The 24878-nt window shown below is 41.3% G+C and overlaps 11 non-coding genes across 11 annotated transcripts; all 11 read left to right on the forward strand.

Annotated features, from left to right (window-relative positions):
* Positions 1-340: 340 nt before the first annotated feature.
* TRNAM-CAU (transfer RNA methionine (anticodon CAU)) lies at positions 341-412 on the forward strand. Its single transcript has one exon. It is a non-coding gene; the product is annotated as a tRNA-Met (tRNA).
* A 200-nt stretch (positions 413-612) lies between these two features.
* On the forward strand, positions 613-684 carry TRNAM-CAU (transfer RNA methionine (anticodon CAU)). Its single transcript has one exon. It is a non-coding gene; the product is annotated as a tRNA-Met (tRNA).
* Positions 685-1156: 472 nt separating this feature from the next.
* On the forward strand, positions 1157-1228 carry TRNAM-CAU (transfer RNA methionine (anticodon CAU)). The gene has a single exon. It is a non-coding gene; the product is annotated as a tRNA-Met (tRNA).
* A 1289-nt stretch (positions 1229-2517) lies between these two features.
* TRNAM-CAU (transfer RNA methionine (anticodon CAU)) lies at positions 2518-2589 on the forward strand. Its single transcript has one exon. It is a non-coding gene; the product is annotated as a tRNA-Met (tRNA).
* A 1151-nt stretch (positions 2590-3740) lies between these two features.
* On the forward strand, positions 3741-3812 carry TRNAM-CAU (transfer RNA methionine (anticodon CAU)). Its single transcript has one exon. It is a non-coding gene; the product is annotated as a tRNA-Met (tRNA).
* A 200-nt stretch (positions 3813-4012) lies between these two features.
* On the forward strand, positions 4013-4084 carry TRNAM-CAU (transfer RNA methionine (anticodon CAU)). The gene has a single exon. It is a non-coding gene; the product is annotated as a tRNA-Met (tRNA).
* A 1151-nt stretch (positions 4085-5235) lies between these two features.
* TRNAM-CAU (transfer RNA methionine (anticodon CAU)) lies at positions 5236-5307 on the forward strand. The gene has a single exon. It is a non-coding gene; the product is annotated as a tRNA-Met (tRNA).
* A 200-nt stretch (positions 5308-5507) lies between these two features.
* On the forward strand, positions 5508-5579 carry TRNAM-CAU (transfer RNA methionine (anticodon CAU)). Its single transcript has one exon. It is a non-coding gene; the product is annotated as a tRNA-Met (tRNA).
* Positions 5580-6868: 1289 nt separating this feature from the next.
* TRNAM-CAU (transfer RNA methionine (anticodon CAU)) lies at positions 6869-6940 on the forward strand. The gene has a single exon. It is a non-coding gene; the product is annotated as a tRNA-Met (tRNA).
* A 7409-nt stretch (positions 6941-14349) lies between these two features.
* On the forward strand, positions 14350-14421 carry TRNAK-CUU (transfer RNA lysine (anticodon CUU)). Its single transcript has one exon. It is a non-coding gene; the product is annotated as a tRNA-Lys (tRNA).
* A 63-nt stretch (positions 14422-14484) lies between these two features.
* TRNAK-CUU (transfer RNA lysine (anticodon CUU)) lies at positions 14485-14556 on the forward strand. The gene has a single exon. It is a non-coding gene; the product is annotated as a tRNA-Lys (tRNA).
* Positions 14557-24878: the final 10322 nt, after the last annotated feature.

Raw genomic sequence — 24878 nt, forward strand, 5'->3', positions numbered from 1 at the left:
TGATAAATTAATGCAAAATATCACTTGCTATTTTGATATATGTTAGTTTGTTCATACAATTATCATGTAAGCAGAGTGGCGCAGTGGAAGCGTGCTGGACCCATAACCCAGACGTCCGTGGATGGAAACCACGCTCTGCTAAATTAATGCAAAATGGCACTTGCTATTTTATATATGTTAGTTTGTTCATACAATGATCATGTAAGCAGAGTGGCGCAGTGGAAGCTTGCTGGGCCCATAACCCAGAGGTCCGTGGATCGAATTCACGCTCTGCTAAATTAATGCAAAATAGCACTTGCTATTTTGATATATGTTAGTTTGTTCATACAATTATCATGTAAGCAGAGTGGCGCAGTGGAAGCGTGCTGGGCCCATAACCCAGAGGTCCGTGGATCGAATCCACGCTCTGCTAAATAATGAAAAATAGCACTTGCTATTTTTTATAAATGATAGTTTGTTCATACAATGATAATGTAAACAGAGTGGCGCAGTGGAAGCCTGCTGGGCCCATAGCCCAGATGTCCGTGGATTGAAACTACGCTCTGCTAAATTTATGCAAAATATCACTTGCTATTTTGATATATGTTAGTTTGTTCATACAATTATCTTGTGAGCAGAGTGGCGCAGTGGAAGCGTGCTGGGCCCATAACCCAGAGGTCCGTGGATCGAATCCACGCTCTGCTAAATTAATGAAAAATAGCACTTGCTATTTTTTATAAATGATAGTTTGTTCATACAATGATAATGTAAACAGAGTGGCGCAGTGGAAGCCTGCTGGGCCCATAGCCCAGATGTCCGTGGATTGAAACTACGCTCTGCTAAATTTATGCAAAATATCACTTGCTATTTTGATATATGTTAGTTTGTTCATACAATTATCATGTAAGCAGAGTGGCGCAGTGGAAGCGTGCTGGACCCATAACCCAGACGTCCGTGGATGGAAACCACGCTCTGCTAAATTAATGCAAAATGGCACTTGCTATTTTATATATGTTAGTTTGTTCATACAATGATCATGTAAGCAGAGTGGCGCAGTGGAAGCTTGCTGGGCCCATAACCCAGAGGTCCGTGGATCGAATTCACGCTCTGCTAAATTAATGCAAAATAGCACTTGCTATTTTGATATATGTTAGTTTGTTCATACAATTATCATGTAAGCAGAGTGGCGCAGTGGAAGCGTGCTGGGCCCATAACCCAGAGGTCCGTGGATCGAATCCACGCTCTGCTAAATTAATGAAAAATAGCACTTCCTATTTTTTATAAATGATAGTTTGTTCATACAATGATAATGTAAACAGAGTGGCGCAGTGGAAGCCTGCTGGGCCCATCGCCCAGATGTCCGTGGATTGAAACTACGCTCTGCTAAATTTATGCAAAATATCACTTGCTATTTTTTAAATATGATAGTTTGTTCATACAATGATCATGTAAGCAGAGTGGCGCAGTGGAAGCGTGCTGGGCCCATAACCCAGATGTCCGTGGATCGAAACTACGCTTTGGTAAATTTATGCAAAACATCACTTGCTATTTTGATATATGTTTGTTTGTTCATACAATGATCATGTAAGCAGAGTGGCGAAGCGGAACCGTGCTGGGCCCATAACTCAGAGGTCCGTGGATCGAATCCACGCTTTAATACATTAGTGCAAAATAGCACTTGCTATTTTGATATATGTTAGTTTGTTCATACAATTATCTTGTAAGCAGAGTGGCGCAGTGGAAGCCTTCTGGGCCCATAACCCAGATGTCCGTGGATCAAAACCACGCTCTGCTAAATTAATGCAAAATAGCACTTGCTATTTTATATATGTTAGTTTGTTCACACAATGATCATGTAAGCAGAGTGGCACAGTGGAACCGTGCTGGGCCCATAACCCATAGGTCCGTGGATCGAATCCACGCTCTGATAAATTAATGCAAAATATCACTTGCTATTTTGATATATGTTAGTTTGTTCATACAATTATCATGTAAGCAGAGTGGCGCAGTGGAAGCGTGCTGGACCCATAACCCAGACGTCCGTGGATGGAAACCACGCTCTGCTAAATTAATGCAAAATGGCACTTGCTATTTCATATATGTTAGTTTTTTCATACAATGATCATGTAAGCAGAGTGGCGCAGTGGAAGCTTGCTGGGCCCATAACCCAGAGGTCCGTGGATCGAATTCACGCTCTGCTAAATTAATGCAAAATAGCACTTGCTATTTTGATATATGTTAGTTTGTTCATACAATTATCATGTAAGCAGAGTGGCGCAGTGGAAGCGTGCTGGGCCCATAACACAGAGGTCCGTGGATCGAATCCACGCTCTGCTAAATTAATGAAAAATAGCACTTGCTATTTTTTATAAATGATAGTTTGTTCATACAATGATAATGTAAACAGAGTGGCGCAGTGGAAGCCTGCTGGGCCCATAGCCCAGATGTCCGTGGATTGAAACTACGCTCTGCTAAATTTATGCAAAATATCACTTGCTATTTTGATATATGTTAGTTTGTTCATACAATTATCTTGTGAGCAGAGTGGCGCAGTGGAAGCGTGCTGGGCCCATAACCCAGAGGTCCGTGGATCGAATCCACGCTCTGCTAAATTAATGAAAAATAGCACTTGCTATTTTTTATAAATGATAGTTTGTTCATACAATGATAATGTAAACAGAGTGGCGCAGTGGAAGCCTGCTGGGCCCATAGCCCAGATGTCCGTGGATTGAAACTACGCTCTGCTAAATTTATGCAAAATATCACTTGCTATTTTTTAAATATGATAGTTTGTTCATACAATGATCATGTAAGCAGAGTGGCGCAGTGGAAGCGTGCTGGGCCCATAACCCAGATGTCCGTGGATCGAAACTACGCTTTGGTAAATTTATGCAAAACATCACTTGCTATTTTGATATATGTTTGTTTGTTCATACAATGATCATGTAAGCAGAGTGGCGCAGTGGAAGCGTGCTGGACCCATAACCCAGACGTCCGTGGATGGAAACCACGCTCTGCTAAATTAATGCAAAATGGCACTTGCTATTTTATATATGTTAGTTTGTTCATACAATGATCATGTAAGGAGAGTGGCGCAGTGGAACCGTGCTGGGCCCATAACCCATAGGTCCGTGGATCGAAACCACGCTCTGCTAAATTAATGCAAAATAGCACTTGCTATTTTGATATATGTTAGTTTGTTCATACAATGATCATGTAAGCAGAGTGGCGCAGTGGAAGCCTTCTGGGCCCATAACCCAGATGTCCGTGGATCAAAACCACGCTCTGCTAAATTAATGCAAAATAGCACTTGCTATTTTATATATGTTAGTTTGTTCACACAATGATCATGTAAGCAGAGTGGCACAGTGGAACCGTGCTGGGCCCATAACCCATAGGTCCGTGGATCGAATCCACGCTCTGATAAATTAATGCAAAATATCACTTGCTATTTTGATATATGTTAGTTTGTTCATACAATTATCATGTAAGCAGAGTGGCGCAGTGGAAGCGTGCTGGACCCATAACCCAGACGTCCGTGGATGGAAACCACGCTCTGCTAAATTAATGCAAAATGGCACTTGCTATTTTATATATGTTAGTTTGTTCATACAATGATCATGTAAGCAGAGTGGCGCAGTGGAAGCTTGCTGGGCCCATAACCCAGAGGTCCGTGGATCGAATTCACGCTCTGCTAAATTAATGCAAAATAGCACTTGCTATTTTGATATATGTTAGTTTGTTCATACAATTATCATGTAAGCAGAGTGGCGCAGTGGAAGCGTGCTGGGCCCATAACCCAGAGGTCCGTGGATCGAATCCACGCTCTGCTAAATAATGAAAAATAGCACTTGCTATTTTTTATAAATGATAGTTTGTTCATACAATGATAATGTAAACAGAGTGGCGCAGTGGAAGCCTGCTGGGCCCATAGCCCAGATGTCCGTGGATTGAAACTACGCTCTGCTAAATTTATGCAAAATATCACTTGCTATTTTGATATATGTTAGTTTGTTCATACAATTATCTTGTGAGCAGAGTGGCGCAGTGGAAGCGTGCTGGGCCCATAACCCAGAGGTCCGTGGATCGAATCCACGCTCTGCTAAATTAATGAAAAATAGCACTTGCTATTTTTTATAAATGATAGTTTGTTCATACAATGATAATGTAAACAGAGTGGCGCAGTGGAAGCCTGCTGGGCCCATAGCCCAGATGTCCGTGGATTGAAACTACGCTCTGCTAAATTTATGCAAAATATCACTTGCTATTTTTTAAATATGATAGTTTGTTCATACAATGATCATGTAAGCAGAGTGGCGCAGTGGAAGCGTGCTGGGCCCATAACCCAGATGTCCGTGGATCGAAACTACGCTTTGGTAAATTTATGCAAAACATCACTTGCTATTTTGATATATGTTTGTTTGTTCATACAATGATCATGTAAGCAGAGTGGCGCAGTGGAAGCGTGCTGGACCCATAACCCAGACGTCCGTGGATGGAAACCACGCTCTGCTAAATTAATGCAAAATGGCACTTGCTATTTTATATATGTTAGTTTGTTCATACAATGATCATGTAAGGAGAGTGGCGCAGTGGAACCGTGCTGGGCCCATAACCCATAGGTCCGTGGATCGAAACCACGCTCTGCTAAATTAATGCAAAATAGCACTTGCTATTTTGATATATGTTAGTTTGTTCATACAATGATCATGTAAGCAGAGTGGCGCAGTGGAAGCCTTCTGGGCCCATAACCCAGATGTCCGTGGATCAAAACCACGCTCTGCTAAATTAATGCAAAATAGCACTTGCTATTTTATATATGTTAGTTTGTTCACACAATGATCATGTAAGCAGAGTGGCACAGTGGAACCGTGCTGGGCCCATAACCCATAGGTCCGTGGATCGAATCCACGCTCTGATAAATTAATGCAAAATATCACTTGCTATTTTGATATATGTTAGTTTGTTCATACAATTATCATGTAAGCAGAGTGGCGCAGTGGAAGCGTGCTGGACCCATAACCCAGACGTCCGTGGATGGAAACCACGCTCTGCTAAATTAATGCAAAATGGCACTTGCTATTTTATATATGTTAGTTTGTTCATACAATGATCATGTAAGCAGAGTGGCGCAGTGGAAGCTTGCTGGGCCCATAACCCAGAGGTCCGTGGATCGAATTCACGCTCTGCTAAATTAATGCAAAATAGCACTTGCTATTTTGATATATGTTAGTTTGTTCATACAATTATCATGTAAGCAGAGTGGCGCAGTGGAAGCGTGCTGGGCCCATAACCCAGAGGTCCGTGGATCGAATCCACGCTCTGCTAAATAATGAAAAATAGCACTTGCTATTTTTTATAAATGATAGTTTGTTCATACAATGATAATGTAAACAGAGTGGCGCAGTGGAAGCCTGCTGGGCCCATAGCCCAGATGTCCGTGGATTGAAACTACGCTCTGCTAAATTTATGCAAAATATCACTTGCTATTTTGATATATGTTAGTTTGTTCATACAATTATCTTGTGAGCAGAGTGGCGCAGTGGAAGCGTGCTGGGCCCATAACCCAGAGGTCCGTGGATCGAATCCACGCTCTGCTAAATTAATGAAAAATAGCACTTGCTATTTTTTATAAATGATAGTTTGTTCATACAATGATAATGTAAACAGAGTGGCGCAGTGGAAGCCTGCTGGGCCCATAGCCCAGATGTCCGTGGATTGAAACTACGCTCTGCTAAATTTATGCAAAATATCACTTGCTATTTTTTAAATATGATAGTTTGTTCATACAATGATCATGTAAGCAGAGTGGCGCAGTGGAAGCGTGCTGGGCCCATAACCCAGATGTCCGTGGATCGAAACTACGCTTTGGTAAATTTATGCAAAACATCACTTGCTATTTTGATATATGTTTGTTTGTTCATACAATGATCATGTAAGCAGAGTGGCGAAGCGGAACCGTGCTGGGCCCATAACCCAGAGGTCCGTGGATCGAATCCACGCTTTAATACATTAATGCAAAATAGCACTTGCTATTTTGATATATGTTAGTTTGTTCATACAATTATCTTGTAAGCAGAGTGGCGCAGTGGAAGCCTTCTGGGCCCATAACCCAGATGTCCGTGGATCAAAACCACGCTCTGCTAAATTAATGCAAAATAGCACTTGCTATTTTATATATGTTAGTTTGTTCACACAATGATCATGTAAGCAGAGTGGCACAGTGGAACCGTGCTGGGCCCATAACCCATAGGTCCGTGGATCGAATCCACGCTCTGATAAATTAATGCAAAATATCACTTGCTATTTTGATATATGTTAGTTTGTTCATACAATTATCATGTAAGCAGAGTGGCGCAGTGGAAGCGTGCTGGACCCATAACCCAGACGTCCGTGGATGGAAACCACGCTCTGCTAAATTAATGCAAAATGGCACTTGCTATTTTATATATGTTAGTTTGTTCATACAATGATCATGTAAGCAGAGTGGCGCAGTGGAAGCTTGCTGGGCCCATAACCCAGAGGTCCGTGGATCGAATTCACGCTCTGCTAAATTAATGCAAAATAGCACTTGCTATTTTGATATATGTTAGTTTGTTCATACAATTATCATGTAAGCAGAGTGGCGCTGTGGAAGCGTGCTGGGCCCATAACCCAGAGGTCCGTGGATCGAATCCACGCTCTGCTAAATTAATGAAAAATAGCACTTGCTATTTTTTATAAATGATAGTTTGTTCATACAATGATAATGTAAACAGAGTGGCGCAGTGGAAGCCTGCTGGGCCCATAGCCCAGATGTCCGTGGATTGAAACTACGCTCTGCTAAATTTATGCAAAATATCACTTGCTATTTTGATATATGATAGTTTGTTCATACAATTATCTTGTGAGCAGAGTGGCGCAGTGGAAGCGTGCTGGGCCCATAACCCAGAGGTCCGTGGATCGAATCCACGCTCTGCTAAATTAATGAAAAATAGCACTTGCTATTTTTTATAAATGATAGTTTGTTCATACAATTATAATGTAAACAGAGTGGCGCAGTGGAAGCCTGCTGGGCCCATAGCCCAGATGTCCGTGGATTGAAACTACGCTCTGCTAAATTTATGCAAAATATCACTTGCTATTTTTTAAATATGATAGTTTGTTCATACAATGATCATGTAAGCAGAGTGGCGCAGTGGAAGCGTGCTGGGCCCATAACCCAGATGTCCGTGGATCGAAACTACGCTTTGGTAAATTTATGCAAAACATCACTTGCTATTTTGATATATGTTTGTTTGTTCATACAATGATCATGTAAGCAGAGTGGCGAAGCGGAACCGTGCTGGGCCCATAACCCAGAGGTCCGTGGATCGAATCCACGCTTTAATACATTAATGCAAAATAGCACTTGCTATTTTGATATATGTTAGTTTGTTCATACAATTATCTTGTAAGCAGAGTGGCGCAGTGGAAGCGTGCTGGGCCCATAACGCAGAGGTCCGTGGGTCGAATCCACGCTCTGCTAAATTAATGAAAAATAGCACTTGCTATTTTTTATAAATGATAGTTTGTTCATACAATGATAATGTAAACAGAGTGGCGCAGTGGAAGCCTGCTGGGCCCATAGCCCAGATGTCCGTGGATTGAAACTACGCTCTGCTAAATTTATGCAAAATATCACTTGCTATTTTGATATATGTTAGTTTGTTCATACAATTATCATGTAAGCAGAGTGGTGCAGTGGAACCGTGATGGGCCCATAACCCAGAGGTCCGTGGATGGAAACCACGCTCTGCTAATTTAATGCAAAATGGCACTTGCTATTTTATATATGCTAGTTTGTTCATACAATGATCATGTAAGGAGAGTGGCGCAGTGGAACCGTGCTGGGCCCATAACCCATAGGTCCGTGGATCGAAACCACGCTCTGCTAAATTAATGCAAAATAGCACTTGCTATTTTGATATATGTTAGTTTGTTCATACAATGATCATGTAAGCAGAGTGGCGCAGTGGAAGCCTTCTGGGCCCATAACCCAGATGTCCGTGGATCAAAACCACGCTCTGCTAAATTAATGCAAAATAGCACTTGCTATTTTATATATGTTAGTTTGTTCACACAATGATCATGTAAGGAGAGTGGCGCAGTGGAACCGTGCTGGGCCCATAACCCATAGGTCCGTGGATCGAAACCACGCTCTGCTAAATTAATGCAAAATAGCACTTGCTATTTTGATATATGTTAGTTTGTTCATACAATGATCATGTAAGCAGAGTGGCGCAGTGGAAGCCTTCTGGGCCCATAACCCAGATGTCCGTGGATCAAAACCACGCTCTGCTAAATTAATGCAAAATAGCACTTGCTATTTTATATATGTTAGTTTGTTCACACAATGATCATGTAAGCAGAGTGGCACAGTGGAACCGTGCTGGGCCCATAACCCATAGGTCCGTGGATCGAATCCACGCTCTGATAAATTAATGCAAAATATCACTTGCTATTTTGATATATGTTAGTTTGTTCATACAATTATCATGTAAGCAGAGTGGCGCAGTGGAAGCGTGCTGGACCCATAACCCAGACGTCCGTGGATCGAAACCACGCTCTGCTAAATTAACTAAAAATAGCACTTGCTATTTTTTAAATATGATAGTTTGTTCATACAATGATAATGTAAGCAGAGTGGCGCAGTGGAAGCTTGCTGGGCCCATAACCCAGAGGTCCGTGGATCGAATTCACGCTCTGCTAAATTAATGCAAAATAGCACTTGCTATTTTGATATATGTTAGTTTGTTCATACAATGATCATGTAAGCAGAGTGGCGCAGTGGAAGCGTGCTGGGCCCATAACCCAGACGTCCGTGGATCGAAACCACGCTCTGCTAAATTAACTAAAAATAGCACTTGCTATATTTTAAATATGATAGTTTGTTCATACAATGATAATGTAAGCAGAGTGGCGCAGTGGAAGCGTGTTGGGCCCATAACCCAGAGGTCCGTGGATCGAAACCACGCTCTGCTAAATTAATGCAAAATGGCACTTGCTATTTTATATATGTTAGTTTGTTCATACAATGATTATGTAAGCAGAGTGGCGCAGTGGAAGCGTGCTGGGCCCATAACCCAGAGGTCCGTGGATCGAAACCACGCTCTGCTAAATTAATGCAAAATAGCACTTGCTATTTTGATATATGTTAGTTTGTTCATACAATGATCATGTAAGCAGAGTGGCGCAGCGGAAGCCTGTTGGGCCCATAACGCAGATGTCCGTGGATCGAAACTACGCTCTGCTAAATTTATGCAAAATATCACTTGCTATTTTTATATATGTTAGTTTGTTCATACAGTGATCATGTAAGCAGAGTGGCGCAGTGGAAGCCTGTTGGGCCCATAACCCAGATGTCTGTGGATCGAAACTACGCTCTGCTAAATTTATGCAAAATATCACTTGCTTTTTTGATATATGTTTGTTTGTTCATACAATGATCATGTAAGCAGAGTGGCGCAGTGGAAGCCTTCTGGGCCCATAACCCAGATGTCCGTGGATCAAAACCACGCTCTGCTAAATTAATGCAAAATATCACTTGCTATTTTGATATATGTTAGTTTGTTCATACAATTATCATGTAAGCAGAGTGGCGCAGTGGAAGCGTGCTGGACCCATAACCCAGACGTCCGTGGATCGAAACCACGCTCTGCTAAATTAACTAAAAATAGCACTTGCTATTTTTTAAATATGATAGTTTGTTCATACAATGATAATGTAAGCAGAGTGGCGCAGTGGAAGCGTGCTGGGCCCATAACCCAGAGGTCCGTGGATCGAAACCACGCTCTGCTAAATTAATGCAAAATGGCACTTGCTATTTTATATATGTTAGTTTGTTCGTACAATGATCATGTAAGCAGAGTGGCGCAGTGGAAGCTTGCTGGGCCCATAACCCAGAGGTCCGTGGATCGAATTCACGCTCTGCTAAATTAATGCAAAATAGCACTTGCTATTTTGATATATGTTAGTTTGTTCATACAATGATCATGTAAGCAGAGTGGCGCAGTGGAAGCTTGCTGGGCCCATAACCCAGAGGTCCGTGGATCGAATTCACGCTCTGCTAAATTAATGCAAAATAGCACTTGCTATTTTGATATATGTTAGTTTGTTCATACAATTATCATGTAAGCAGAGTGGCGCAGTGGAAGCGTGCTGGGCCCATAACCCAGAGGTCCGTGGATGGAAACCACGCTCTGCTAAATTAATGCAAAATGGCACTTGCTATTTTATATATGTTAGTTTGTTCATACAATGATCATGTAAGGAGAGTGGCGCAGTGGAACCGTGCTGGGCCCATAACCCATAGGTCCGTGGATCGAAACCACGCTCTGCTAAATTAATGCAAAATAGCACTTGCTATTTTGATATATGTTAGTTTGTTCATACAATGATCATGTAAGCAGAGTGGCGCAGTGGAAGCCTTCTGGGCCCATAACCCAGATGTCCGTGGATCAAAACCACGCTCTGCTAAATTAATGCAAAATAGCACTTGCTATTTTATATATGATAGTTTGTTCACACAATGATCATGTAAGCAGAGTGGCACAGTGGAACCGTGCTGGGCCCATAACCCATAGGTCCGTGGATCGAATCCACGCTCTGATAAATTAATGCAAAATATCACTTGCTATTTTGATATATGTTAGTTTGTTCATACAATTATCATGTAAGCAGAGTGGCGCAGTGGAAGCGTGCTGGACCCATAACCCAGACGTCCGTGGATCGAAACCACGCTCTGCTAAATTAACTAAAAATAGCGCTTGCTATTTTTTAAATATGATAGTTTGTTCATACAATGATAATGTAAGCAGAGTGGCGCAGTGGAAGCTTGCTGGGCCCATAACCCAGAGGTCCGTGGATCGAATTCACGCTCTGCTAAATTAATGCAAAATATCACTTGCTATTTTGATATATGTTAGTTTGTTCATACAATGATAATGTAAGCAGAGTGGCGCAGTGGAAGCGTGTTGGGCCCATAACCCAGAGGTCCGTGGATCGAAACCACGCTCTGCTAAATTAATGCAAAATGGCACTTGCTATTTTATATATGTTAGTTTGTTCATACAATGATTATGTAAGCAGAGTGGCGCAGTGGAAGCGTGCTGGGCCCATAACCCAGAGGTCCGTGGATCGAAACCACGCTCTGCTAAATTAATGCAAAATAGCACTTGCTATTTTGATATATGTTAGTTTGTTCATACATGATCATGTAAGCAGAGTGGCGCAGTGGAAGCCTGTTGGGCCCATAACGCAGATGTCCGTGGATCGAAACTACGCTCTGCTAAATTTATGCAAAATATCACTTGCTATTTTGATATATGTTAGTTTGTTCATACAGTGATCATGTAAGCAGAGTGGCGCAGTGGAAGCCTGTTGGGCCCATAACCCAGATGTCTGTGGATCGAAACTACGCTCTGCTAAATTTATGCAAAATATCACTTGCTTTTTTGATATATGTTTGTTTGTTCATACAATGATCATGTAAGCAGAGTGGCGCAGTGGAAGCCTTCTGGGCCCATAACCCAGATGTCCGTGGATAAAAACCACGCTCTGCTAAATTAATGCAAAATAGCACTTGCTATTTTATATATGTTAGTTTGTTCATACAATGATCATGTAAGCAGAGTGGCGCAGTGGAAGCGTGCTGGGCCCATAACCAAGAGGTCCGTGGATCGAAACCACGCTCTGCTAAAATAACTAAAAATAGCACTTGCTATTTTTTAAATATGATAGTTTGTTCATACAATGATAATGTAAGCAGAGTTTCGCAGTGGAACCGTGCTGGGCCCATAACCCAGAGGTCCGTGGATCGAATCCGCGCTCTGATAAATTAATGCAAAATAGCACTTGCTATTTTGATATATGTTAGTTTGTTCATACAATGATCATGTAAGCAGAGTGGCGCAGTGGAAGCCTTCTGGGCCCATAACCCAGACGTCCGTGGATCGAAACCACGCTCCGCTAAATTAACTAAAAATAGCACTTGCTATTTTTTAAATATGATAGTTTGTTCATACAATGATAATGTAAGCAGAGTGGCGCAGTGGAAGCGTGTTGGGCCCATAACCCAGAGGTCCGTGGATCGAAACCACGCTCTGCTAAATTAATGCAAAATGGCACTTGCTATTTTATATATGTTAGTTTGTTCATACAATGATTATGTAAGCAGAGTGGCGCAGTGGAAGCGTGCTGGGCCCATAACCCAGAGGTCCGTGGATCGAAACCACGCTCTGCTAAATTAATGCAAAATAGCACTTGCTATTTTGATATATGTTAGTTTGTTCATACAATGATCATGTAAGCAGAGTGGCGCAGTGGAAGCCTGTTGCGCCCATAACGCAGATGTCCGTGGATTGAAACTACGCTCTGCTAAATTTATGCAAAATATCACTTGCTATTTTGATATATGTTAGTTTGTTCATACAGTGATCATGTAAGCAGAGTGGCGCAGTGGAAGCCTGTTGGGCCCATAACCCAGATGTCTGTGGATCGAAACTACGCTCTGCTAAATTTATGCAAAATATCACTTGCTTTTTTGATATATGTTTGTTTGTTCATACAATGATCATGTAAGCAGAGTGGCGCAGTGGAAGCCTTTTGGGCCCATAACCCAGATGTCCGTGGATCAAAAACACGCTCTGCTAAAATAACTAAAAATAGCACTTGCTATTTTTTAAATATGATAGTTTGTTCATACAATGATAATGTAAGCAGAGTTTCGCAGTGGAACCGTGCTGGGCCCATAACCCAGAGGTCCGTGGATCGAATCCGCGCTCTGATAAATTAATGCAAAATAGCACTTGCTATTTTGATATATGTTAGTTTGTTCATACAATGATCATGAAAGCAGAGTGGCGCAGTGGAAGCCTTCTGGGCCCATAACCCAGACGTCCGTGGATCGAAACCACGCTCCGCTAAATTAACTAAAAATAGCACTTGCTATTTTTTAAATATGATAGTTTGTTCATACAATGATAATGTAAGCAGAGTGGCGCAGTGGAAGCGTGTTGGGCCCATAACCCAGAGGTCCGTGGATCGAAACCACGCTCTGCTAAATTAATGCAAAATGGCACTTGCTATTTTATATATGTTAGTTTGTTCATACAATGATTATGTAAGCAGAGTGGCGCAGTGGAAGCGTGCTGGGCCCATAACCCAGAGGTCCGTGGATCGAAACCACGCTCTGCTAAATTAATGCAAAATAGCACTTGCTATTTTGATATATGTTAGTTTGTTCATACAATGATCATGTAAGCAGAGTGGCGCAGTGGAAGCCTGTTGGGCCCATAACGCAGATGTCCGTGGATTGAAACTACGCTCTGCTAAATTTATGCAAAATATCACTTGCTATTTTGATATATGTTAGTTTGTTCATACAGTGATCATGTAAGCAGAGTGGCGCAGTGGAAGCCTGTTGGGCCCATAACCCAGATGTCTGTGGATCGAAACTACGCTCTGCTAAATTTATGCAAAATATCACTTGCTTTTTTGATATATGTTTGTTTGTTCATACAATGATCATGTAAGCAGAGTGGCGCAGTGGAAGCCTTTTGGGCCCATAACCCAGATGTCCGTGGATCAAAAACACGCTCTGCTAAATTAATGCAAAATAGCACTTGCTATTTTATATATGTTAGTTTGTTCATACAATGATCATGTAAGCAGAGTGGCGCAGTGGAAGCGTGCTGGGCCCATAACCAAGAGGTCCGTGGATCGAAACCACGCTCTGCTAAAATAACTAAAAATAGCACTTGCTATTTTTTAAATATGATAGTTTGTTCATACAATGATAATGTAAGCAGAGTTTCGCAGTGGAAGCGTGCTGGGCCCATAACCCAGAGTTCCGTGGATCGAATCCACGCTCTGATAAATTAATGCAAAATATCACTTGCTATTTTGATATATGTTAGTTTGTTCATACAATTATCATGTAAGCAGAGTGGCGCAGTGGAAGCGTGCTGGACCCATAACCCAGACGTCCGTGGATCGAAACCACGCTCTGCTAATTTAACTAAAAATAGCACTTGCTATTTTTTAAATATGATAGTTTGTTCATACCATGATAATGTAAGCAGAGTGGCGCAGTGGAAGCCTGCTGGGCCCATAACCCAGAGGTCCGTGGATCTATATCACGCTCTGCTAAATTTATGCAAAATATCACTTGCTATTTTGATATATGTTAGTTTGTTCATACAATTATCATGTAAGCAGAGTGGCGCAGTGGAAGCGTTCTGGGCCCATAACCCAGAGGTCCGTGGATCGAAACCACGCTCTGCTAAATTAATGAGAAATAGCACTTGCTATTTTTTATAAATGATAGTTTGTTCATACAATGATAATGTAAGCAGAGTGGCGCAGTGGAAGCGTGCTGGGCCCTTAACCCAGAGGTCCGTGGATCGAAACCACGCTCTGCTAAATTAATGCAAAATAGCACTTGCTATTTTATATATGTTAGTTTGTTCATACAATGATAATGTAAGCAGAGTGGCGCAGTGGAAGCGTGCTGGGCCCTTAACCCAGAGGTCCGTGGATCGAAACCACGCTCTGCTAAATTAATGCAAAATAGCACTTGCTATTTTATATATGTTAGCTTGTTCATACAATGATCATGTAAGCAGAGTGGCGCAAGGGAAGCCTGCTGGGCCCATAACCTAGATGTCCGTGGATCGAAACTACGCTCTGCTAAATTAATGCAAAATATCACTTGCTATTTTGATATATGTTAGTTTGTTCATACAATGATAATGTAAGCAGAGTGGCGCAGTGGAAGCGCGCTGGGCCCATAACCCAGAGGTCCATGGATCGAAACCACGCTCTGCTAAATTAACTAAAAATAGCACTTGCTATTTTTTAAATATGATAGTTTGTTCATACAATGATAATTTAGGCAGAGTGGCGAAGTGGAAGCGTGCTGGGCCCATAACACAGAGGTCCGTGGATCGAAACCACGCTCTGCTAAATTAATGCAAAATAGCACTTGCTATTTTATATATGTTAGTTTGTTCATACGATGATCATGTAAGCAGAGTGGCGCAGTGGAAGCCTTCTGGGCCCATAACCCAGATGTCCGTGGATCGAAACTACGCTCTGCTAAATTTATACAAAATAGCACTTGCTATTTTGATATACGTTTGTTTGTTCATACAATGGTCATGTAAGGAGAGTGGCGCAGTGGAACCGTGCTGGGCCCATAACCCAGAGTTCCGTGGATCGAATCCACGCTCTGCTAAATTAATGCAAAATAGCACTTGCTATTTTGATATATGTTAGTTTGTTCATACTATTATCATGTAACCAGAGTGGCACAGTGGAAGCGTGCTGGGCCCATAACCCAGACGTCCGTGGATAGAAACCACGCTCTGCTAAATTAATGCAAAATAGCACTTGCTATTTTGATATATGTTAGTTTGTTCATACAATTATCATGTAACCAGAGTGGCGCAGTGGAAGCGTGCTGGGCCCATAACCCAGACGTCCGTGGATCGAAACCACGCTCTGCTAAATTAACTAAAAATAGCACTTGCTATTTTATATATGTTAGTTTGTTCATACAATGATCATGTAAGCAGAGTGGCGCAAGGGAAGCCTGCTGGGCCCATAACCCAGATGTCCGTGGATCGAAACTACGCTCTGCTAAATTTATGCAAAATATCACTTGCTATTTTGATATATGTTAGTTTGTTCATACAATGATAATGTAAGCAGAGTGGCGCAGTGGAAGCGTGCTGGGCCCATAACCCAGAGGTCCGTGGATCAAAACCACGCTCTGCTAAATTAGTGCAAAATAGCACTTGCTATTTTATATATGTTAGTTTGTTCATACAATGATCATGTAAGCAGAGTGGCGCAGTGGAAGCCTGCTGGGCCCATAACCCAGACGTCCGTGGATCGAAACTACGCTCTGCTAAATTTATGCAAAATATCACTTGCCAATTTGATGTATGTTAGTTTGTTCATACAATGATCATGTAAGCAGAGTGTCGCAGTGGAACCGTGCTGGGCCCATAACCCAGAGTTCCGTGGATCGAATCCACGCTCTGCTAAATTAATGCAAAATAGCACTTGCTATTTTGATATATGTTAGTTTGTTCATACTATTATCATGTAACCAGAGTGGCACAGTGGAAGCGTGCTGGGCCCATAACCCAGACGTCCGTGGATAGAAACCACGCTCTGCTAAATTAATGCAAAATAGCACTTGCTATTTTGATATATGTTAGTTTGTTCATACAATTATCATGTAACCAGAGTGGCGCAGTGGAAGCGTGCTGGGCCCATAACGCAGACGTCCGTGGATCGAAACCACGCTCTGCTAAATTAACTAAAAATAGCACTTGCTATTTTATATATGTTAGTTTGTTCATACAATGATCATGTAAGCAGAGTGGCGCAAGGGAAGCCTGCTGGGCCCATAACCCAGATGTCCGTGGATCGAAACTACGCTCTGCTAAATTTATGCAAAATATCACTTGCTATTTTGATATATGTTAGTTTGTTCATACAATGATAATGTAAGCAGAGTGGCGCAGTGGAAGCGTGCTGGGCCCATAACCCAGAGGTCCGTGGATCAAAACCACGCTCTGCTAAATTAGTGCAAAATAGCACTTGCTATTTTATATATGTTAGTTTGTTCATACAATGATCATGTAAGCAGAGTGGCGCAGTGGAAGCCTGCTGGGCCCATAACCCAGACGTCCGTGGATCGAAACTACGCTCTGCTAAATTTATGCAAAATATCACTTGCCAATTTGATGTATGTTAGTTTGTTCATACAATGATCATGTAAGCAGAGTGTCGCAGTGGAACCGTGCTGGGCCCATAACCCAGAGGTCCGTGGATCGAATCCGCGCTCTGATAAATTAATGCAAAATAGCACTTGCTATTTCGATATATGTTAGTTTGTTCATACAATTTTCATGTAAGCAGAGTGGCGCAGTGGAAGCGCGCTGGGCCCATAACCCAGAGGTCCGTCGATTGAATCCACACTCTGCTAAATTAACTAAAAATAGCACTTGCTATTTTTTAAATATGATAGTTTGTTCATACAATGATAATGTAAGCAGAGTGGCGCAGTGGAAGCCTGCTGGGCCCATAACCCAGATGTCCGTGGATCAAAACCACACTCTGCTAAATTAATGCAAAATAGCACTTGCTATTTTGATATACGTTTGTTTGTTCATACAATGATCATGTAAGCAGAGTGGCGCAGTGGAACCGTGCTGGGCCCATACCCCAGAGGTCCGTGGATCGAAACCACGCTCTGCTAAATTAACTAAAAATAGCACTTGCTATTTTTTAAATATGATAGTTTGTTCATACAATGATAATGTAAGCAGAGTGGCGCAGTGGAAGCCTGCTGGGCCCATAACCCAGAGGTCCGTCGATCGAAATCACGCTCTGCTAAATTAATGCAAAATAGCACTTGCTATTTTGATATATGTTAGTTTGTTCATACAATGATTATGTAAGCAGAGTGGCGCAGTGGAAGCCTGCTGGGCCCATAACCCAGATGTCCGTGGATCGAAACTACGCTCTGCTAAATTTATCCAAAATAGCACTTGCTATTTTTTATAAATGATAGTTTGTTCATACAATGATAATGTAAGCAGAGTGGCGCAGTGGAAGCGTGCTGGGCCCATAACCCAGAGGTCCGGGGATCGAATCCACGCTCTGCTAAATTAATGCAAAATAGCACTTGCTATTTTATATATGTTAGTTTGTTCATACAATTATCATGTAAGCAGAATGGCGCAGTGGAAGGGTGCTTGGCCCATAACCCAGAGGTCCGTGGATCGAAACCACGCTCTAACTAACTAATTCTAACGAAAAACTTTAATATGACATTGAGAAAATGGAATGGAATACAGTCAGTTACTACGCCGCAGTGATGTGCACGTCTAAAAAAAATGCGTTATATTTGTTATTATTTGAGTGTTTACAAAGTAGGTCGCTAGGTGGTGACACTGGGCCGCGTGAGGAAAAAATAACAGGGCGCTTATATTTGAATACTGAATAAATGTTCCGAGATGTCGCAATGACTCCAACACTTTATTTGGATCAAGAGAAGCCATAAAGAAAACTTAAACGGAAAATTTCTACTCTAGTTAATTATCATGTTGTTTACTGTCGGTCTTTGATATTTTAAGTATCAACTTATCCCTAATTTCAAGCGCGTAGTTTTTTCTCCCTTTACAGTTATAATTCTAAAATGACAGCTATTTCTGTCATAATATTACTCCATATTTTATTATCCGATTAATAACTGAGTCTTGTAACATCATTGGTGTTATTCTGAGAGAGCGGTAGCTCTCTTAGAGAAGACTTCATACTGCTCTTAATGTATAAGGAAGGTTTTTTGTTTGGATGTAGTTTTTTTGTATTGCATTAATTGTTCTGAATAAATTCCACAGAACTACAATTCGGGCCCTCAATATGTGGTTAAATTTTCAAAGAGATCCATTAATTAGTCTAATTTATAAAAAATAAAGTTGCTAAGGGTGGTTTTCATTTCCATAAAATTAATCACACCTTTTGATGAAAAACAGGAATTTTTCCCATAGAAATAACATGGGAAATTTTTGGAAAAAAACAAATCGGTTCCTCGTGATTTAGAAAAACTATACGTTGGTTAGTTTTGGGAACGATCTTAAATGAAACTTTACACTATAATCTAGGACCATTTTTCTTGTTATTAAGAAAAATTAGTTTTAAGTATGTTTAATTTAAATTTTAAAAATTGCCCCAATCTGCGATATTTTAGCATTTATACACTGTTTTATTGGGAAATATCAGCGTGACCAATATTGGCCTTTTTTAACGTATAGTTGCCTCATAATAATCCGATTGTTTCTTCTTATTGCCTTTTGGTTGGAATGGCCTATCGATAGTGTGATAAGACGGTTTTAATATTGCCGTCGTGACGTTGATGCGGCCGATGCGACAACTGGTAATTAAGGTAGATTACCGACGGCTGTCAATTAAGCTGGATTACAGACGGCTGGTAATTAAGCCAGATTACCGACGACTGGTCATTAGCCAGATTACCGACGACTGGTCATTAGCCAGATTACCGACGACTGGTCATTAGCCAGATTACCGACGACTGGTCATTAGCCAGATTACCGACGACTGGTCATTAGCCAGATTACCGACTTGTGGGTGTTTGTAGGTACTTGTGGGTGTTTGTAGGTACTTGTGGGTGTTTGTAGGAACTTGTGGGTGCTTGTAGGTACTTGTGGGTGCCTGTAGGTACTTGTGGGTGCTTGTAGGTACTTGTGGGTGCTTGTAGGTACTTGTGGCTGCTTGTAGGTACTTGTGGGTGCTTGTAGGTACTTGTGGGTGCTTGTAGGTACTTGTGGGTGCTTGTAGGTACTTGTGGGTGCTTGTAGGTACTTGTGGGTGTTTGTAGGAACTTGTGGGTGCCTGTAGGTACTTGTGGGTGCTTGTAGGTACTTGTGGGTGCCTGTAGGTACTTGTGGGTGCTTGTAGGTACTTGTGGGTGCTTGTAGGTACTTGTGGGTGCTTGTAGGTACTTGTGGGTGCTTGTAGGTACTTGTAGGTACTTGTGGGTGCTTTTAGGTACTTGTGGGTGCTTGTAGGTACTTGTGGGTGCTTGTAGGTACTTGTGGGTGCTTGTAGGTACTTGTGTGTGCTTGTAGGTACTTGTGGGTGCTTGTAGGTTCTTGTGGGTGTTTGTAGGTACTTGTGGGTGTTTGTAGGTACTTGTGGGTGCTTGTAGGTACTTGTGGGTGCTTGTAGGTACTTGTGGGTGCTTGTAGGTACTTGTGGGTGCTTGTAGGTACTTGTGGGTGCTTTTAGGTACTTGTGGGTGCTTGTAGGTACTTGTGGGTGTTTGTAGGTACTTGTGGGTGCTTGTAGGTACTTGTGGGTGTTTGCGGGTACTTGAGGGTGTTTGTAGGTACTTGAGGGTGTTTGCAGGTACTTGAGGGTGTTTGTAGGTACTTGTGGCTGCTTGTAGGTACTTGTGGGTGTTTGTAGGTACTTGTGGGTGCTTGTAGGTTCTTGTGGGTGTTTGCAGGTACTTGAGGGTGTTTGTAGGTACTTGTGGCTGCTTGTAGGTACTTGTGGGTGCTTGTAGGTACTTGTGGGTGCTTGTAGGTACTTGTGGGTGCTTGTAGGTACTTGTGGGTGCTTTTAGGTACTTGTGGGTGTTTGTAGGTACTTGTGGGTGCTTGTAGGTACTTGTGGGTGCTTGTAGGTACTTGTGGGTGCTTGTAGGTACTTGTGGGTGCTTGTAGGTACTTGTGGGTGCTTTTAGGTACTTGTGGGTGCTTGTAGGTACTTGTGGGTGTTTGTAGGTACTTGTGGGTGCTTGTAGGTACTTGTGGGTGTTTGCAGGTACTTGAGGGTGTTTGTAGGTACTTGAGGGTGTTTGCAGGTACTTGAGGGTGTTTGTAGGTACTTGTGGCTGCTTGTAGGTACTTGTGGGTGTTTGTAGGTACTTGTGGGTGCTTGTAGGTTCTTGTGGGTGTTTGTAGGTACTTGTGGGTGTTTGTAGGTACTTGTGGGTGCTTGTAGGTACTTGTGGGTGCTTGTAGGTACTTGTGGGTGCTTGTAGGTACTTGTGGGTGCTTGTAGGTACTTGTGGGTGCTTTTAGGTACTTGTGGGTGCTTGTAGGTACTTGTGGGTGTTTGTAGGTACTTGTGGGTGCTTGTAGGTACTTGTGGGTGCTTGTAGGTACTTGTGGGTGTTTGCAGGTACTTGAGGGTGTTTGTAGGTACTTGAGGGTGTTTGCAGGTACTTGAGGGTGTTTGTACGTACTTGTGGCTGCTTGTAGGTACTTGTGGGTGTTTGTAGGTACTTGTGGGTGCTTGTAGGTACTTGTGGGTGCTTGTAGGTACTTGCGGGTGCTTGTAGGTACTTGCTGGTGCTTGTAGGTACTTGCGGGTGCTTGTAGGTACTTGCGGGTGCTTGTAGGTACTTGCGGGTGCTTGTAGGTACTTGTGGGTGCTTGCCCCGGGTGTTTGTGGGTTCTTGCCCCGGGTGTTTGTGGGTTCTTGCCCCGGGTGCTCTTGGGTTCTTGCCCCGGGTGCTTGTGGGTACTTGCCTAGGGTGTTTGTGGGTTCTTGCCCCGGGTGTTTGTGGGTTCTTGCCCCGGGTGTTTGTGGGTGCTTGCCCCGGGTGCTTGTGGGTTCTTGCCCCGGGTGCTTGTGGGTACTTGCCCCGGGTGTTTGTGGGTTCTTGCCCCGGGTGCTTGTGGGTTCTTGCCCCGGGTGCTTGTGGGTTCTTGCCCCGGGTGTTTGTGGGTTCTTGCCCCGGGTGTTTGTGGATTCTTGCCCCGTGTGTTTGTGGGTTCTTGCCCCGGGTGCTTGTGGGTACTTACCCAAACTTTTAATGATTTACGTTTTTTTTTGAAGTATCATTATAAATAAATGTCTGATTGAGCTAAAGTTATGGTCCCCTTTATATTTATATATGTTTCTGCTTAGTGCAGATTTTGAAAATGTAAAACAGTTTCTTAACATCCTTAATTAAAATGAAGACTGAAGGAACAGATATTAATCAAAAATGCCTTGATTAGAATCAAGTCCTAAAAAGTATCGATAAGACTGAGCTTATCACTTGACTGAAGGATCAGATATAAATTTTTCTTTTCAATTGAAACTTAAAGGCATGCTTAAGAAAAAACAACGTTCCATTACCGTTTTCCGTTGAAATAACTTATTTTACAGGTAATCAATTTCAAAAATTTACTTATCTCGGGTTTTCGGGCACAATTCCATTCCCCCAAAACATTTTATCATTACATTAATTACTTTTTAGAGATAACGTGTCAAAATAAGCTTTAAAACAATAAAAAACTGAATGAGCGGTCTGTTTAGCCATGACCAAAACCTTCAAATCAGTGTTGCTAATGTTAGAAAGTGGATTTTCCCAGTTCCATTTTAAAAATTTGCCGCATTTCCCATACCCCCTTTTTTACAGTCATATTTATCTGGACTATTTTATCATACTAAGTTTAATATGGAATATCACTCCGCATGGTTTTGACAATATGTACAAATGCTATAGAGCTTTAAAATTCTCAAAATATGCTTTTTTTTTCAGTGCCAAACTTAAAATCACCGAATTTATTTCAAAATGTCGCTTGAAATTATTAAACCGGATAAAATTTTCGAAAATGCACTAATTTTAACTGTGCAGTTAAAATTAGTGCATTTTCGAAAATTTTGCACTATTAACCCTTGAACAGGAAAACTCCGACATTTGATTGATCTCGGAAAAATATTACTTTTTCCCACAGAGCCTAAAACCAAACTACATTGGCAACACTGCTTTAAAAAATTACAACAAGCACCCTTTCGAGACATGTTCTGAACAAATTAGTGCTTAACACGCTAATAGTACGACCACGGAGAATTTATGTAAACTGTAGTTGAAATATATTCATGTGCGACCTGCGGCACTGAATGGTCTCTAACCATTGTTTGAAACTAGAGAGAAAAATAGTGAGCAGCATTAATCATGTCCTGAGCTATGAGAATGAACAGTATGACTGTTGACTGAAGTACACTAGACATTACATCATTTTGCATAACCACGAGTAAAAATCTAACTGTCCCTACTTAATTTTCCGACATTGTTTTAAAACTTATCCACTGCGAAACATGCCGGGCACAAATGGGGGAACCTTTTAAAATTCAATGTCATACACGTACTCTCTCAAAAGTAATTAATGTAATGATAAAATGTTTTGGGGGAATGGAATTGTGCCTGAAAACCCGAGATAAGTAAATTTTTGAAATTGATTACCTGTAAAATAAGTTATTTCAACGGAAAACGGTAATGGAACGTTGTTTTTTCTTAAGCATGCCTTTAAGTTTCAATTAAAAAGAAAAATTTATATCTGATCCTTCAGTCAAGTGATAAGCTCAGTCTTATCGATACTTTTTAGGACTTGATTCTAATCAAGGCATTTTTGATTAATTCGAGTTTGTCCTAAGAGATCGTCGATACTGTCGATGTGTAAATCCTTGGAAATTAATAGTTCGCCGCTCAATAATCCCGAATAACATTTGACAAAAAACCTTGCGCCAAGTAACCAGCCCAGCAATAGAATTCTCGCCGCAGTTCCATCACCAACATCATCAGAATCTGAAACAGAATTAGAAATCACATTTACAGAAACGTCGTAAAACATTTTCCAATCCAAAAATTATTCGGCGCAGACGATAACATTTATGTAATTTTGCAACAAAAACAAATGCGTATGAACTTAACAGTTTTCTAAGAGACCAGAGACGTATTTCCAAACAGTATCATAAATGAGGTGAAGTGGAGATTGCGACCTAGTTGATTTGATGTATTTGATAAAGGATGTTGCTAGCGCCATTAGGACCAAACAGAAAAACATCGTCAACCAGATAGTTTCATTGAAGCCTATTATCGCCAGACGACTTTCAGCTTGATTTCCTTTATCTTTGACACACGTTAAGATCCTATTGGACTGAGTTTGCACAGCTGGTGACAAGTGATAAAGCTCCAATCCATAAGGGCTTGGATTATAGGTTAGAGCGACAACGTCTGTAAACTATTAAACCTAAATTACGTTACAGAAATGAATTGTGAAAGTATTTTGTATTTTATCTCGGGTTGAATTTAAATAAGCAACGTTCAGTATTCATAACCCATGTTGTAGGGCATAGTCCCAATATTGTAACTCAAATTGAAAATTGGTTTCGTTACGTCGAATCTTTTCGTTAAATACCCATTTCAGCCTATTTAAATGATAAACAATAATAGAAATGGATATTAATTACGATATTCACCGATACGATATTCCCTCGAAGCGTATATTTCTCATTTTGATGACAGAATATAAAGGAATATTGCAAAACTAAGATTATTGTTATTAAATTATGGGAAATGGATGAAACACGGTTTACCTCTGATTAAAAGCGACATTTTACTCATAACCAAAAATATTTAATAGCTTCAATATAAAACTTGACGTACGTTACGTTTCGCAAGTTACATATAATGTAATGAAATCGGAAAATGTTCATTAACCGAAAGTTCACTATCATATCTCCTTTCCACATTAACGGAACGAACTTATAGTTACTCTAAGCCAAAAATTTTCTTGAAATTCAGCTAATTGACCCTTTGGTTAGTAAACATATTTAAGGTCTTACAGTTAAGAACGAGAATCTGAAATCCATGATTTTATCTTCAGTGGTTATTCTTTACGAGTACCTTCCAGAGCAGGTTGCATGTTGCATTGAACATAAGCACTCTGAGTAGTGGTCACTTCTACTGTTAATTGATGAAAACTTTAATGCCTTCTCAGGTGTTTTACAAAGTGTTCTATTCCTGATCAGAACCCTATAAAGATTTCCTTAAATGTTTAAGTTGTATACTGTAACACCAGAGAACTATAATCTTCTAAAGGTATTCATTAGATATCCTTATAGACCAAGAGCTAGTGGCCTGGATCTTACCTCATAAAGTACAAAAGGTCTGACCATTGGAATGAGTTCAGTTTTGATGCTCATTAATAGATTTGGCCGTCTTACGCGCCACCGCTGGGGTATTTGAGGGGGGCGGGGTCATGTTTGACCCTAATGAGGTATGATTTCTTACCTCATGAGGTACATGAATAAAAAAGGTGGAAAATGATAGAACTGAAAATGGCGATTCCAAATATATGAAATCTGATGTCATCAAAGGGGGCCATCAATAAATCAGACTGGGGTTAAAATGGTCGAATGAGGTATGAATTCTTATCTCATGAGGTACATGCATGAATCCGGTGTTGTTTGATAGATCTGGTCGTGCTAAATAGCAGAATATAAAATCTGACTGGAATATATGCGGCTTACGTTTAATCTGACGGCCTGATTCTTGCGTC

This window comes from Phalangium opilio, unplaced genomic scaffold, assembly GCF_054372755.1.
Source record: "Phalangium opilio isolate 3A_F unplaced genomic scaffold, DU_Popi_V2 ptg000194l_1, whole genome shotgun sequence".
Lineage (NCBI taxonomy): Eukaryota > Metazoa > Arthropoda > Arachnida > Opiliones > Phalangiidae > Phalangium > Phalangium opilio.